The following is a 16502-nucleotide window of genomic DNA, read 5'->3' as shown; positions in this document are numbered from 1 at the left end:
CCCACCTCGCAGCTGTCTGACCGCGGTCCAGCCCCGCTTCCTGCGCCGCGCCCTCGGGGCTTCAACGCCTCTTCCTCCCGGAAGCCCTCTCTGACTTCAGGTTGATGAGGGACTGGCTCCCTGCCTCGGGGCATCTGCTCCTCCTCTGTTCTAGCGCTTTTTCGAGAGACACTAGAATTCCCCATGCCTCTGTGGCTGCCCTAGAAGAGAAGTGCCCTTTGGAGCAGGGCTCACCGGGCTATCGCCACTGCACAGAGGCCATGGGGAAGTGGAATTGCACTGAGAGCGGCTTCCAAGGTCAGAGCTGCCTCGGGAAGGGCTGGGGTCGGGGGCAGAGGTTTCCACAGAAGGCAGGACAAAAATGCACCCTGAGGGGCAGGTGAAGTTCCTCAGTCCTGCAAAGAAATGCACACCCGGGCAGGTTGTCCCAAAGGCCCTGACCTGGGAGCAGGCCTGAGGGTGTGAGGGGGCTGCAGAAATCTGGGTGGAGCACACGACAGCCGCCTGGGGCACCTCCATCACAGCCCTGCACCCCCGCAGGGGTCTTGTCGTCTGGTTCCCCTCCCAGGGCGCCAGCCCCTGAAGGACACAGGGCTGGGGGTCTGAGTTAGACGGGGCAGTGGTGGCAGAGAAAAGGCCGCCTTTTCCAGGGAGGCCTCCTTGAGTGTGGGCTGAGGACCCTGTTCCAGTAAAAGACACTGGCTTTTGGTGTATTTTTTTAAAAAAGGGGCTTCCCTGGTGGCGCAGTGGTTAAGAATCCACCTGCTAATGCAGGCGACACGGGTTCGAGCTCTGGTCTGGGAAGATCCCACATGCCGCGGAGCAACTAAGCCCGTGTGCCATAGCTACTGAGCCTGCACTCTAGAGCCCGTGAGCCACAGCTACTGAGCCTGCATGTCACAACTACTGAAGCCCACGTGCCTAGAGCCCATGCTCCGCAACAAGAGAAGCCACCACAATGAGAAGCCTGCGCACTGCAATGAAGACCCAACACAGTCAAAAATAAACAAATAAATTTTTTTTAAAAAATGAAGTGAGCCCCACAGACGGCACCCAGTGTGGTCAGGGATGGCCAAAGACCAAGGAGCAGCCCTAACAGGACTCCCTTCCTGACCCCAAACCTTCCCAGGGACACCAGGTCTCATGCCGGTCCAGGACCCCCTGGACCGGCATGCTCTCGACGGTGTTGAGCATGCGAGCGTCCGTGAAGAACTCCAGGGCAGGTGCCCCGGGTTCAGCAGGCTCCGGTGGGTGTGTACCATGGTCAGCACCCCCACTCACAAGGGTGGGTGCCCTGGGAGGGGGATGGTCACATGGTCAGGCTGGGCTGGGAGGGGGAGGGGGCCCACTTCCCCAGCACCAAGCACCCATCTGGCAGGATCTCCAAGCTGCACACAGAGACCTGGCCCAGGTCCCTCCTCCTCAGCTCCTGCCTCAGCATGCTCACCTGGGGACACACGGCCAGGTCAGCAGGCCCAGGTGAGCTCTCAGTGTGCAGTGAGGGGCCCCAAAAGGACAGCAGCCCCGACAAAAACGGGACCCTGGCCCCCATGCCCTGGGAGGTGAATACCTCAGCCCCTTGTACAGAAGGGGAAACTGAGACCGAGGAGGCCCAGCCTGGGGGCACACAGGTCCACCAGGCCACGGGGCAGGGAGGCGGTACCCTGTCCTCTGCCAAGCTTCCCCGCTGGGAGTGGGGGAGGGAGGCTCTCCCGGGCAGCTGGGGCTACCTGGGCACTGCCTACCTGAGCACCGTGGGACACCGCGCAGATGGCCCTCTGCTCCTGGGGGCCCCAGCAGTGGAGCCAGGTGTCATAGACCTCCTGTACCTTCTCAACGACCTGCACGACCTCGGCCGTGTCCAGCCAAGTTGTCGTAGACATGTCGTGCTCCGGACTGCCCGCCACGTGGCAGAAGGTGAGAGGCTAGTGCTGGGGGTGGTGCAGGATCTTGCCGCTGGCATGGATGGGGCTGCCCCCGGCCACGTAGAAGTGGCGGGAGACAAAGCTGACGATGGCCTCGGTGCAGCGGTGGTTCCCGGGCGCAGTGACCTGGCTCCTCTCGGCAGCCGTGTGCGTCCCCTCCTGGTAGTGCTGGACCAGGCGGTGCAACAGCGTGGGTCCTGCCGTGGGGCCCCCGTGGCGCGGGAGAGCCTGGGCGCGGCCTGCATGGGGTCCCCCGCCAGGACCAGGCAGATGCCGGGCGTGGCGCAGCATAGTGGGGTGAGCGTCTCTCACTCCAGCATCTGGGTGGCCTCGTCGATGAGGATGTGGGAGAAGCTGGCGGGCACCCTGAGCTTGCGGGCCTGGGACGCGGTGGCGACCACGACGCGGTGTCGCTCCAGCTCGGCCCACATCGGCACGCGGAAGGCCCGGCAGTCCTTGGTCAGGCAACAGTAGCGCAGCGTGGCCGCGTCTGTCTGGCTCAGTGGGCAGCCCGTGTCCATCACCCAGAGTGGAGTGGCCTTGGGGTGACCGCTGCTGGCGTGGCTGTGGAAATGCTAGGCGATATAGATGTCTGCTGCCCTGCGGGGGGCAGGGAGAAGGAAGGGCATGAGGGACTCAGCAGCTGGCAGCGGGGCGATGGGCTGCGTGCCCCCTGGGCTGGTCCCCGTGGTGACCGCCACGGGCAGCTTCTGCCTGCTGTTGCCTGGCAGGGCGGGTAGAACGGGCGGAGGGCAGGGCACAGGCCAGCGGGTTGGGCAGCACCAGCTGCTCCTCGGGCAATGCGTCCATGGCCTGGTGCCAAGGGGGGGAAGGCCAGCAGGTCCACCTGGAACTGGACTTCTAAGATCCGCCTGGTCTCGGGCTGCAGCCCCAGGGATGCGCAGTAGTGGGTGGGTGGCAGCAGCCACGGCGCCTGCTCCGAGCCGGCCCGGGTCTCCACGGGGGCCTCAAGCACCCTGAGGTCAGGCGCAGGCACGGGGGCCACGAGGGCTGTGCTGACCGCTCAGCCCAGCGGAAAGCCCTCGTCCGTGTCTGGCACCCGGGAGGGGATGGGCCCCTGCGCGTACAGCGCTCCCGGTGGCGGGAAGAGGATGCCCAGGGCTGGCGTCTCCAGCGCCGTCTGCAGGGATACCGGCCCGAAGGTTCAGCCTGGTGGGGAGGTCACGGGTCAGTGACCAGAGCCGTGGCCTGGCTGGCCCTCCACGGCCCCCGCCCGCTCGCCGGCCCCACCCACTCGGCCACCAGTTGCTGCAGAGCCGCCTCCTCCTCGTGGAGACGCTGGTGCAGCCTCTGCCGGTAGCTGGCGGCGCAGATGGGCCCGGGTCGGGGCCGCCGGGACAGACCTCCAGGCCCAGAGCAGGCACCTTGTACTTGGCCGTCCTCTCCACGCCAGGCCCCACGTGGCAGTTGCCAGCGTGCCAGCGCTCCAGCTCCTCCGGAAGGCCAGGCGCTGGCGTCCCCCAGAGCCCCCAGGGGTGCGCCTGGCCCAGCTGCAGCTCCAGCTACCTCAGCAGCACTGGCCAGGGGCAGAAGTGGAAGACCACCCATTGCTGGACGGTGCCGAAGCAAGAGCTCTGCACACGCACCCCAACCCGGAGCTGGGCTGGGAGCCGGGCGTGCAGAAGCGCTTCCCCAGCATGAAGACCCGGCCTGGAGAGAGGCTGGGGGCTGCCAGTGAGAAGTCTGCTCCCGGCGCCTGCTTGAGCAGGGCCACGTGTAGCAGGGGTGCCTGGGGGAGAAGACGATGGTGAGGTGACCCCTGGACCCTGTCCCAGCCATCAGGGTCCAGGCTGGTGCACAGACCACTCCCTCCCCTCCTGCTTCCGGGCTGTGACACCAGCAGGGTCCTTGGCCTCTTTGAACCTCTGAACCTCGGGGCTCCCTCTGCAAAACGGGGTCACTGAGCCCCTGTGGATGCTGAGCGAGGTGGTGGTGCTGCGTGGGGCCCTCAGGGTGACCAGCCTGGCCCCTCCTTCTCTGCACCAGATACCCCCCCAGAATCACCCCGCAGGGCAGCCTAATCACAGCCTCAGGAGAGGCTACTGCAGAGCCCAGACCCCAGCTGACCCACCCCCGGCTGTGCTGACCCCTCACCTCAGTGAAGGTCCAGGCGTGCTGAGTTTGCTTCTCCTGGGCCTGATGCGCCAGGGGCTGGTTGAAGTGCATAGATACGCCTTCAGCGGCCTCAGCCAGGCACACAGGGAAGCCTGGCCCCAGCCCTGCCCCCACGCACTCTCTCGGCCTCCACTTACCAGCAGGACCTCACTGCGGCTCTGCTGTTATTCGGCCAGCGGCCGGGCCTGGTAAGGCAGCAGCCCCTCCCGCCAGGCTGTGTGCTCCCTCAGCGCCACGGTCCCGGCGCGCTGGGTCCACTCTTGCAGCTCCTGCTCTGAATGCGCCTTGATGCACACGTCCCCAAACTCACAGAGGTTGGGCCTGGGGGCCGGGGGAGGGGGGCAAGAATAAATTCCGCAAGGTGGCGCCTGGCACAAGCGGCTTCCCTAGACCTCCCTTCCCCACCCCTCAGAGGCTGGGGAGGTGCTGGGCACACAGAGGGGACAGGGGACCCTGGTTCAAGGTGAAGGTGGCGCATCCCGCCGCCCCATCCTCACCTCGGGCAGAGCCCCAGCATGGAAAGCCCGGCAGGCAGGCTGCGGTGCTTCCAGGGCACAGCCATGTCTAAGGCCAGCATCTGTGTATGCTCCAGGGGGCAGCAGTGGTTCTCGAAGGCCTTCCCGGAGCCGCAGGTGGCCCGGCAGGCGGGGCAGTACAGCTGGACGCCGGGGGGCTGGCCGTGGGGGTGCGTGTGCCCATCCCCAGTGAGGGCGCGCGGCGTGAGCAGCTCCCTGTGATGGAGACTCAGCCCCTCAGCCTCCCACACGGCCACCCCCACGGCGCTGTGGTCGCCCTGGCATCAGGACGCCCCCTGCCCGCACAGCCACCCGCGCCCCACCGACTTGCAGAAGGCCAGCGGCTGGCCGTGCGGGAGACGTGGCCACACCTCCACGCCGTGCGGCTTCCGGCGGCCCTGGTGCTCACGTGGGAAAGGAGAGAGGGGCAGGCTCCGTGCCTGGGGCCGCAGCCCCGGGAGCCCACGGGGCTGAGGCGTGGCGGGCGGCGCTGGAAGCAGGGAGAGCAGAGCTGCAGGAAGCGGGCCCCCACTCCGCGCGGATGGCCTCGGCCAGGCGCGCAGCTCACCCCGGGCCCCGCTGCCCCGCACCCGGGTCTTCAGCCCCAGACGGCTGCCGCAGTGCTCACGCTCAAAGGTCCAGACCAGCGCCTCCTCGGGGCTCCTGGCAAAGGGGCGCTGGCTGGGGTGGCCCCGGCAGCCGAGCCCCGGCTGTAGGAGCGGCAGACCTGGCCGCGTGAGCCGCGGGATCGTGGGCGGGCGGTCTGCCTCACACCGCACCCTGCTCCTGGCGGCTGGCTTCAGGCGGGCCAGCGGGATCTCTTGGGGCAGCTGCGCTCCACCCTGCTCAGGAGGTAGGTCTTTTCCATCAAGCCGCTGGGTGCAGCGGAAGCAGCACTGGACACAGGTCCACCTGGGCGCACAGGCCGGCCAGAGGTAGCTCCTCGGTGGCTTTGCGACCCTGGCAGTGCCGTCTCTGATGCTGGCCTGGCTCTGTGGGGCGGAATCTGAGGCTCAGCTGGTCCTCTGGGCTGTTCACCTGCGATGAGAAATCCGGGACAAGAGGACTGAAGAGCCAGGTCAGCGGGGCCATGCACACCGGGCCGGGGCTCGGACGCACTCCGCCCCTCCCCCGGGCAAGGGAACTGACGGCGACACAAAGATGGCGTTGTAAAAGGAAATGGGGCGTCAGCCCTGAGTCCGAGAACCCGCCGCTCCAAAGGAAAACTTGAGTCCACCTCCAGGAGGGGGCCAGCGGTGCGACCCCAGCCCGGGTTGATGTCCATAAACGGGGGCGGCGGGGAGCCGGGTCAGGACCAGAGTCCGGAGGTCGCTGACTCTCCCCTGAGCGATTGTGGCCCTGGGTGACTCAAACCTCTGAGTGTGGAAATTACCTCATGCCCCCCACTCCACCGCCCCCTCTCCCGGTCCCAGGGCCGCCCCAGACCACAGTGGTCTCTCCGCCCCTGGGGTCGCCCCGCGATCCCTCCGCTGGTCCACGGGGGGAGAGCCCCTGGGTCTCAGCAGAATTCCAGTCAGGCCCCGCCGGGGTCCCCGGAGGGCAGGGAGAGTGTGACCCTGGGCAGCTTGCTAAAAGGGCTGCAGGTTTGCGGGGAGAGAAACCCAGAAAAACAGAGCATGCGGAAAGGTGCTCCTAGCAGAGCAGGTGGGCGGCCCCCGCCCAGGAAGGGGCCCTTTCCTCAATGGCACCAGCCAGCCTGGGTGGGAGGGGACCTGCCCTCTAACCCAGGGAGACTCTGAGGTTATATCTACCCCCCTAAAATGCACCAAAGATGTCTGGCCTGTGCCAGGCATCACCCACCATTACTTGCCGTGACCTCATCCAGCCTCACCTCCTAGATTGTAGAGCTGCCTGGACAAGGGGAGGGCCGGCCGTGTAACCAGCAGATACGGGGACGTGTCAGGGACCCCGTGCTCCTCCTGGCTCTCCTGGGAGACACCGGAGTCAGATGCATCTCCCAGCTCCACCACAGAGACCCCCAGACTGTGCCACCAGTTAACCACTCCCACCGTGCGGTAATAGGCAGTGAGACGAAGTGGTTATGACTGTTTTAAGCCACCACCTTTCGGGGTGATGTCTTGCACAGCAACAGATGACTGATATACCAACACCCACCCTCCCACAGAAAGCCCATCCACGTCCACCCATGTGGGCGTCCTGTTGGGAGGGGCGGCAATGGAAGATTCCCATTAGGTCAGGAAGTTGGCTGAGTGCCATGAATTGTCACGTCAGGAGCCTCAACGTATACAAACATCCAGCTAGAGGAAAACGTTCCAAAAATAACAGCAGAAACAGAAGACCTGCGGATGAGCCTAACAATAAATATGCAAGACAACCGAAAAGTTCCCGAGAGCCACAGTAGAACACCTCTGACAGTGGGATGGATAAAGAGATGTAATACATCTGATGTCCATCCTTCCTAAATGGATCTAAGAGTTTAATGCAATTCCGATAAAAATGCTGAGACGAATTAGAGGGCAGATAAGCTGATTTTATTTTATTTATTTTTTTAGTATTTATTTATGTATTCTGGCTGCTCTGGGTCTTAGTTGGGGCATGCATGCGGGATCCAGTTCCCTGACCAGGGATCAAACCCGGGCCCCCTGCATTGGGAGCTCAGAGTCTTACCCACAGGACCACCACAGGGAAGTCCCTGATAAGCTGATTTTAAAGTTCATTTGGAAAAGCACAACATAAACAAGCAAGAATAGGCAGGAAAATTATTACAAAGACGAGAACTAGGAAACTGAAGGAGAGAGAACACTCCCAAATTCAGCATTATCCTGATACCAAAGCCAGATAAGGACACCACAGGAAAAGAAAATTACAGACCAATAATACCCCTGATGAATATAGATGCAAAAATTCTCAACAAAATATTAGTAAACTGAATTCAACAGCACATTTAAAATGCTGGGCTTATAGAAGGGCTATACCACAGCATAACAAAGGCCATATGTGACAAACCCACACTTAACTCGATGGTGAAAAGTGAAAAGCCTTTCCTTTTAAGATCAGGAACAAGAGAGGGATGCCCACACTTGCCGTTTCTTTTATTTATTTATTTACTTATTTATTTACTTATTTATTTGTTTGTTTTTGGCTGTGTCGGGTCTTTGTTGCTGTGTGCGGGCTTTCTCTAGTTGTGGCGAGCAGGGGCTACTCCTCGTTGCGGTGCACGGGCTTCTCATTGCAGTGGCATCTCTTGTTGCAGAGCACGGGCTCTAGGCACGTGGGCTTCGGTAGATGCAGCACACAGGCTCAGTAGTTGTGGCACGTGCGCTCAGTAGTCGTGGCTTGTAGGCTCTACAGCACAGGCTCAGTAGTTGTGGCACACGGGCTTAGGTGCTCCGCGGCATGTGGGATCTTCCCGGACCAGGGCTCGAACCCGTGTCCCCTGCGTTGGCAGGAGGATTCTTAACCACTGCACCATCAGGGAAGCCCACACTCGCCGTTTCTATTCAACAGAGTACTGGGGCACCAAGTCCTCGGCCTCTTCAGACCCTTCCCCTCCTCATCAAGCAGGCATCACACACGGCATCCTGGATCCCTCCTCCCTCCCTACACCCATCAGCAAGTTGATCCAGAACCAGATGCCGCGTCCAAGTCTAGAATCCTAAGCAGCCTCCCAGCTGGGTCCCTTCGTCCACATCCCTCTCTGCTAGGAACACAGCCGTCCTTTCAAAACTCTGCTCAGGAATAAATGCAGAGGTCTAGGAAAGGACAGTGTATGCAGCCATCATAGCGGTAAGTGAAGCAGGACGTCCGTGTGGTCTCAAATTATCTCCCCAAGCTACCTACTAATTACAAAGGGAAAGCCATCAGAGGTTCAGAAGCCATCAGTGTCCCAAGAGACAGGACAGCCTGACTTCATGAGCCCCAGGCATGACGCACCGCCGGGGACACAGCCTCAAAAATGCAGACCTCAACCAATCAGGAGGAAACATCACACAGACTCTGCAAACGCCTCTCAGGATGTCCAGGTCGTGAATGACAAAGACTGAGGAGTCGGCCCAGCGTGGAGAGATGAGGAGGTACAGACCTGACTGTACCTCGGGCTCCAGAGGGGATGTCAGTCAGGAAGACACGTGAATCCATCTGTGAAATTATTAGACAGTTACCATCTGAGTGTGGGCTGGGCAAAGGTATAATCACGGCAACAGTGCTGAACTCCCTGGTTTAATAATGAAATGTGCGGGGTCAAGGGCAGGGCACCTGCAACTTACTCTCAAACGGTTCAGAAATAAAAGTTTATGCATGTGACAAATCACATGGGACAAAATGGAAGCAACTGGTGAATCTAGATAGAGCATATAGTTCTTTGCACAATTTTTGCAACTTCTGTGTACATTTGAAATTACGTTAAATTAAAAAGTAAACAAAGCATCTGCTAACACCCCGGTAAAGCCGGACTTCTGCACCCAGCATATTTCCAAGTGGGTAAAGCTCTTCCTCAGCCGCCCTTGCCGTAGCCTGAAACCCCTGGAAAAGCCCCCGATAGCCCCCAGTGTCACCGCGGGTGGGGAGGCCCAGCCTGGAGCCCAGGCCTGTTTACCTGTGACAGGGGGGTCTGGTCCTCAGCTGGTGGTCCCAGCAGCCTCTGGTTACACCCACCCCAGCAGAGCTTTTAAGGGCCATCAAGGACCCTCCCAAGGTCACACCCAGGGACCCTCCCAGCTGGTGGGAAGGTCACACCTGGCCCTGGGCAAGCAGGTTGTTGTGTCTGTGGGTGGGAGGGTCTCAGATCTTTTCAGCATCCCGGGAGGGTCCCAGCTTAGCCTGTGGGGAGGACCTCTTAGAATCGTCCTTCCCTGTGGGGTCACGGGGAGAGGGTCATGGGGGCCGCATCCCACTGCAGATGGGGATAGGGTGGGGGATCTGACCACGAGGTCTCACCCCAGGAAGGGTCGGCACCGCGGCTCACCCCAGCCGCGTGCTCTCTGTCCTGACTCCACGACGCCTCTTCGCCGCGGGTTCTCACCTCCACCCTGAACCTTGCCTGGAGCCCCAGACCAGCCCCCGGGCAGAGGGTGACCCTGGGGAAGATGCTGTCCCCGGGGGAGGCGCCGTGGGGGGCCCCCCACGCTGCCGCTGCCCAGATCAGACCCCTCCCTCACCTGAGGCCTGACCGCTCCTCTGAGGAAGCACCTAGTGAGCTGGTCAGCTCCTCGCCTGTCCCTTGGTGGCCCACTCCCCCCCTCTTGCGGATGACCCGAGGGAGGGGCCTCATCAGGACTGAGGAAGGCGGGGTGGGCGGGGCGCTTCCCAAGCCCGGAGGACAGTCTGCACGGGCAGCAAAGCGGGGGCTCTCCTGTCCGGGGTCGGCTGATCTGGAGGGGCTGCAGCCCTGGCTGACCTGGCCCTCCCCCGCCCCGTCCCCAACCACGGGGACTCCAGACCAAGGCCAGCACGCACCGTCCACTGAGATCGGGCTTCCAGTCAGGGCCTCGAGGCCAGAGCCCGCATCCTCTCTGGAAACACAGGCTCCTGAGGCCAGAGGTTAGCGTCCACACTCCTGGCCTCTGAGTCTCGAACCTCAGCGTGCAGCCCGCCTGCCACCGCCCAGGGGAGGTCCGCTCCTGGCTGCGCGGCCCATCTGGTGCCTCCAGGACCTGCAGCTGTAGGAGGGGATTGGTCTTTGTGGCAGATGCTGGGTTGCTGGGATCCAGAACATGTGGAGCGCCAGACAGAGCCACTGCCGGTGTCAGGAGAGCATTGGACGGAGGGACGGGAGGGTCTGGGATGACCCACCCCTGTACCTGCGGTCAACTGGTCTTAAAAAGGGCGCCAAACCAGGGAAAGGGCAGCCTTCCCAGCTGATGGTGCTCAAACAAATGGATAAACGGAGGGAAAAATGTAGGGAAAATGAGCCTCTAGCCCCGTCTCACCCTGCACAAAAATTAACTCAAAAGGGATCATCTGAATGTCAAAGCTAAACCACAAGGGTTTTAGAAGAAAACAGAAGAAATCTTCACAGCCTTGGGGTAGGCAAATATTTCTTTAAAATACATGAAAAGCACAAAAAAGTTGATAAACTGGATTTCATAAATATCAAAAATTTCTTCTCTTCAAAAGATGCCAGTGAGAAAAAAGAAAAGGCAAGCCACTGACGGAAAGAAAATATTCAAAATACACATATCTGATGAAGAACTGTATTCTTTTAATCTTAAAACTCAGTAATTTTGGGACTTCCCTGGCGGTCCAGTGGTTAAGACTCTGCGCTTCCACTGCAGGGGGCGCAGTTTCAATCCCTGGTCGGGGAACGAAGATCCCACATGCCGCGTGGTGTGGCACCCCCCCCCCACCAAAAAAAGCCCAGTTTTCTTAAAATGAACAAAATATTTGGACAGACACTTCATATAGAAAAATACAAATGACCAAAAAGCACATTAGAAAGGTGCTCGAGTCATTGGTCACCAGGGAAATGAACATAAAAACCCAACGAGATACCACTTAGAACCCTTAGAAAGATTGGCAATACCTTCTGAAAGTACTGCTTTTACAACATGTGATGCACTCTGAACTTTCTATTCTATTCTGTCCTACTATGTTCCATTCTGTTCTACTGTAGTCTATCTATCGTATTCATGTTTAAGAAAACACGATCTTCTAAAGTGATTTCACAAACACTAAGTGTGTTACCACCTGTTTGAAAAACAATAACCAAGAAGCTATATCAACTATTAACCTAGTAACCTAACCTTAAAGTATATAAAGGACTCAATTTGATTTATAGGATTAGTGGAATCCCAATCAAAATCCCAGCAAGCCATTTTGTGGATGTTGAAAAACTGAATATAAGGTTTATGTGGAGAGGGCTCAAAAGGCCCAGAACAGCCAACAAAACATTGAAGGAGAAGAACAAAGTTGTAGCACTGACTACCCGACTTCAAGACTCACTGTAAAGCTACAGGAATCAAGACAGTGGGTACTGGTGAAAGAACAGACAAACAGATCAACAGAACAGAGCAGAGAGGCCAGAAGTAGATCTCCATAAATATAGTCAAGCGATCTTTGTCAAAGGAAGCAAATGCAATACAATGGAGAAGAGACAGTCTCTTCAACAAATAGTGTTGGAACAACTGGACATCCATCCACAAGCAAAAGATGAATCAAAAGAACTCCTAAAGCTCAACAATGAGAAAAGGAAAATCATGGTTTAAAAAATGGGCAAAAGACCTTAACAGACCTCCTCGCCAAAGAAGATATACAGATGGCAAATAAGCACACGAAAAGATGTCCCCATCATATGTCATCAGGGAAATGCAAATTTAAGCAATGAGATACCATGAACACACCTATTAGAATGGCCAAAATCCAGAGCACTGACAACACCAAACACTGGTGAGGATGTGGAACAACAGGAACTCTCATTCGTTGCTGGTGGGAACGCAAAACGTTGCAGTCACTTAGGTGGTTTCTTAGTGGTTTCTCACAAAACTAAATATACTCTTACCATAGGATTCAGCAATCATGCTCCATGTTATTTACCCAAAGAAGTTGAAAACTCATGTCCACACAAAAACCTGCACACAGATGTTTATAGCAGCTGTATTCATAGTTGCCCAAACTCAGAAGCAACCAAGATGCCCTTCAGCAGGTGACGGATAAATAAACTGTGGTCCATCCGGCCAGTGGAACATTATTCAGCACTAATTGAAATGAGGTATCAAGCTGTGAAAAGATGTGGAGGAACCTTAAATGCATTTAAGTGAAAGAAGCCAATCTGAAAAAGCTACAGACTATATGATTCCAACTCTATGACATTCTAGAAAAGACAAAACTATGGAGACAGTAGAAAGATCAGGGGTTGCCAGGGGTTGGGGGGAGGGGTTGGGGGCAGAGCAGGATGTTTAGGGCAGTGAAACTACTCTGTATGATACTGTAAAGGTGGATACACGTCATCATACATTTGTCCAAACCCGTAGAACGTACACCACCAAGAGTGGGCCCTGATGTAATTTCGGACTCTGGGTGATGACGACGTATCCACGTAGGCTCATTGGCTTTAACAAATATCCCACTGTTGTGGGTTGTTGAGGACGCTGTGCCAGCTGGAGGGGGATGGGGGATGGGGGATGGGGGATGGGAAGTCTCTGTATTTTCCACCCAACTTTGCTGGGAACCTAAAATAGATAAATAAATAAATAAGAATAATAAATAAATACATAATAAATTTTTAAAAATTAATTAATTTATTTTTTAATTTTTGGCTGTGTTGGGTCTTCGTTTCTGTGCGAGGGCTTTCTCTAGTTGCGGCAAGCGGGGGCCACTCTTCATCGCGGTGCGCGGGCCTCTCACTATCGCGGCCTCTCTTGTTGCGGAGCACAGGCTCCAGACGCGCAGGCTCAGTAGTTGTGGCTCACGGACTTAGTTGCTCCGCGGCATGTGGGATCCTCCCAGACCAGGGCTCGAACCCATGTCCCCTGCATTGGCAGGCAGATTCTCAACCGCTGCGCCACCAGGGAAGCCCCATAATAAATTTTAAAGTATTTTATTTAAGGGATGTCAAACCAACGCACCAACCAAGAGGGAGATTGTAAGTCATCTCGCTCAGAAACCAATGGATCAAGCTGAACAAAAAACAAACACAAATAATGAAATGCCAAACAGCACAGTTAAGAACTTGATCCAATAGATGCGAAACTCACCCAGCCAAGAGAAAATACACGTTTTGTTTTCAAGCACACGTCTCCATTTACAAGAATCGATGTTGTATGGGCACCCGCTGGCGGATACATGTCATCACGTAGGGGTGCTGGTGCCCCCGAGACGGAGGACCTCAGGCAGGGCTGTGTGGGGGCTGGAGGGACACTGGGAGATGGAGACCACGTGGGAGAGGGCGGGGTCCCTCTTGAGGACATCAGGCGTCTGGCCCCACCCCCCGGGCCCGTCTGGTGAGCCCTGCTGCGAACAGATGGCGCCTGCCCCCTGGGGCTCCTGTGCCACTCTGCCCACAGGAGTGCTCAGCCACACTGGGCAGGAATTCGCTTGAGGTGGACGGTGCCCTCGTGCCCCAGCCCCTGGGAGGGGACGGGTCCTTCTGTCCGCCCCCGGCTGTGCCAAGAGGCTACACCTGCACCCGTGACTCTCTTCAGTATGCTTTCAAGGATCAAAGAACTGGTTTTTGAGGGTGTTATGCAAATCGCTGGAGGAGAAAAGGTGACCCGAGGTGCCCCCACCAGGAGGCTGCCCTGCCTTCAAGACCCCCACCCTTTCTGGACCCTGCTTTCCACCGGCGCTGCTCTCCCTGCCGGGGTACCATCCAGCCCAAGGCTGCAGGAACCAGCGCACACAGGCCGAGGATGAGTGAGACGCCAGGTCCACTATCAGTTTGGAACTTAGAGAAGGAAGCAGCAGGTGCCGTGAGTCAGGGTCCGGGCGCTGGCTGCAACGGTCCCTGCTGGAAATCCACCCTTCTGAGTTTTGGGGTGCTTCCGTGTACGCCCTCTCTTGCAAGAACCAGGCGTTAACAAGCTCTCAGCTGCATTCCCGCCCCGCCCCCGCCCATGCAGGCTCACCGGGGCCCACCGTCCCTGGGGCATCTGTGGGCACCCCAGATCTGATGGCCCAGGACATAGTTCTGGGGGCACCGCCATCCACCCAGCTGCTCAGGCCAGCCTCCTGAGACCTCACCTCCAAGACACAGCCCCTCCATCACTGAGCCACGGTGACTGCTCCGCTCCGGCCTCGGGCCTGCTCCCTCCCTCCCACTGCCCACTCTCCACACGTGGTCTCTCCTGCCTGCCTAGGCGCTGACACTGCCCAGGGCCCCTCAGTGCGCTCTGCCCCTGGAGTGGCCATGCCCTGTTCACGGCCCTGGACACCTTCCACTCCCGACATGCCCCCTTGGGTGGTTCTCAGGCCACAGGAGCCAGGCTCAGAGGAGTCAGTGGGGTCCTGGGCAGGTCCCACAGCTGAGGACACGGGAGCAGCCGGTGGGAGTGGGCGGAGGTGGGCAGCCGCCCACCTGGGCTGCAGAGTCTCCCCAGACGCCTCGGCCACGGCCACGGTCGAGGAGGACCCTGCGGCGTGGCCAGCGGCTTTCCTCCTGAGGAGTGGGGAAGGGGGATGGTGGTCACGTGACCCCTAGAAAGGGCTGTGTGGAGATGCCAGAGACCGAAGACACAGAGGGAGCCACAGCCTCTTCAAGGACCCGCCTAGGCGGTCAGCTCGGTCAGCCACTGCAGCTTCCGATCAGGACCGACCAGAGAAAGCCAACGTGTCCCCCAAACCGGTGGGGAAGGATGCCCCCTGCCACCCCTCCAGCAAACAACACCGGCTCCCCTCCCCCCACAGCCTCCCCGGCGTCAGCACCGCCCCGAGGCGAGCCCTCTGCCCGTTCTCTGTCGGGGCTTGAGGGTGATGACCCTGGGGCAGAGAACGGGTGCTGGGGACGGCGGGCGGGAAGACCCCAGCCCTGGGCGCCGGCAGGAGCCTCCGACCCGGACGTCCAGGGAGCCCCGTTCCCACACCAGCCACGCACCCGCTCCTGACGAGCGGCTCGACCTCCACCACGTGGACGGGTCATCAGGCCGTGGCCCATCAGTGCGGCAGCCCACGCTTGATTCCAGGACCCAGAGGCCTCACCGCTGCCCGTGATCAGCTAAGCCCCACCACCCTCACGAGTGAGAGAACGCAGAGCACAGCCCACTGGCCGTGGTCTGCTGGTCACGGTGACTCCAAGCAAGTCCACTGCACACGGGGGAGATCGAAGAAGGCCAGCCGCTCGACCTCAGGGCAGCAGAAGGGCCGTGGGCCCCCGGACCACCCTCTCCAGAGCAGGCTGGGGAGGGGGCAGGCACCGCCCCCAGGGGGCGCGCTCCATGTCACCCACCCACTCACAGCCTTTCATCACCAGACACACACACAAGTTATGAAAAACGTTTTTATTTTAAATCAAAGTACCAAGCAGATACTTGCAAAACAACATACAAAGTAGAACTCAGACGCCTCCCTTCCCCAGGCTGCCTCCGAGCCCCACAGATGCGGTCCTGCCTTCCCACACGCCCGGCGGGTGGAAGGGGGAAGCGGCGGGTGGCCACAGCGAGACGGCCCAACCCCACAGCGGGCTGAGGTTTCCTGGAGGACAGTGGGCCCCTCCCCACACCCCGGGCTCAGGGCCCGCCAGGCGCCGGCGTCTGCACGAGCAGCTGTCGGTGGCTTCCGTCCGTGTGCCTCTGAAACCAACTTTCCTCCCGGTGCCACGTGGCCCGCGGGCGGGGCGGCTTCCGAGAGGCGGCAGGTCTGACCGGAGAGGCTCCAAGCACAAGACACCCAGTTTCACGAGCGACACGTGCTGATGCGGTCTGAGCCGGACTCGGGACGGGCCGGGGCGCCTGGTCCACGGGCTCACACCGCACGCGCATCAGAGACGCGCCTGGAAGAGGAGCGTGTGGCGAACAAGGAAGTGACATCGCGCTGAGACCAGCAGGCCCGAGACGGCGGCCAACCAGACACGCCAGAAACAAAACAGCCTCGGTGCTTGATGCGGGGCAAGGGCGCTGAGGCGGGGTCCGGGCCACCGGACAGACGGAAGGACGGATGGATGGATGGACGGAGCCCAGTTCCCTTCAAAGTGCGAGGCGGGCAGTGGCTTCTCTCTGGGTCTCCACAGGTGACAGACAGGAGGCCCAGGGTGCCCGTGGGGACCCTCTGCTGCAGTGGCTCAAGGCCTGCAGGAAGGCTCCTCCCTGGTCTTCCTCCTGAGTCCACAACCAGAAGGGCAGAGGGCCGGCTGGCCCACGGACATCCTTCCCGCGAGCATCTGGGTGCCCCCACCTCACCCAGCACTGGCCCCGAACGCCCTGGGGCACCAGTGTCGGCCGGTGGGGTGCAGCCCGCCTCCAGGAGGGGGCCCCACCAGCACGCTGAACACAGGGGATCACGATCCCTGATCTGAGGC

Source organism: Balaenoptera musculus, chromosome 15, assembly GCF_009873245.2.
Source record: "Balaenoptera musculus isolate JJ_BM4_2016_0621 chromosome 15, mBalMus1.pri.v3, whole genome shotgun sequence".
Lineage (NCBI taxonomy): Eukaryota > Metazoa > Chordata > Mammalia > Artiodactyla > Balaenopteridae > Balaenoptera > Balaenoptera musculus.
Note: the sequence above shows the minus strand (reverse complement) of the source record.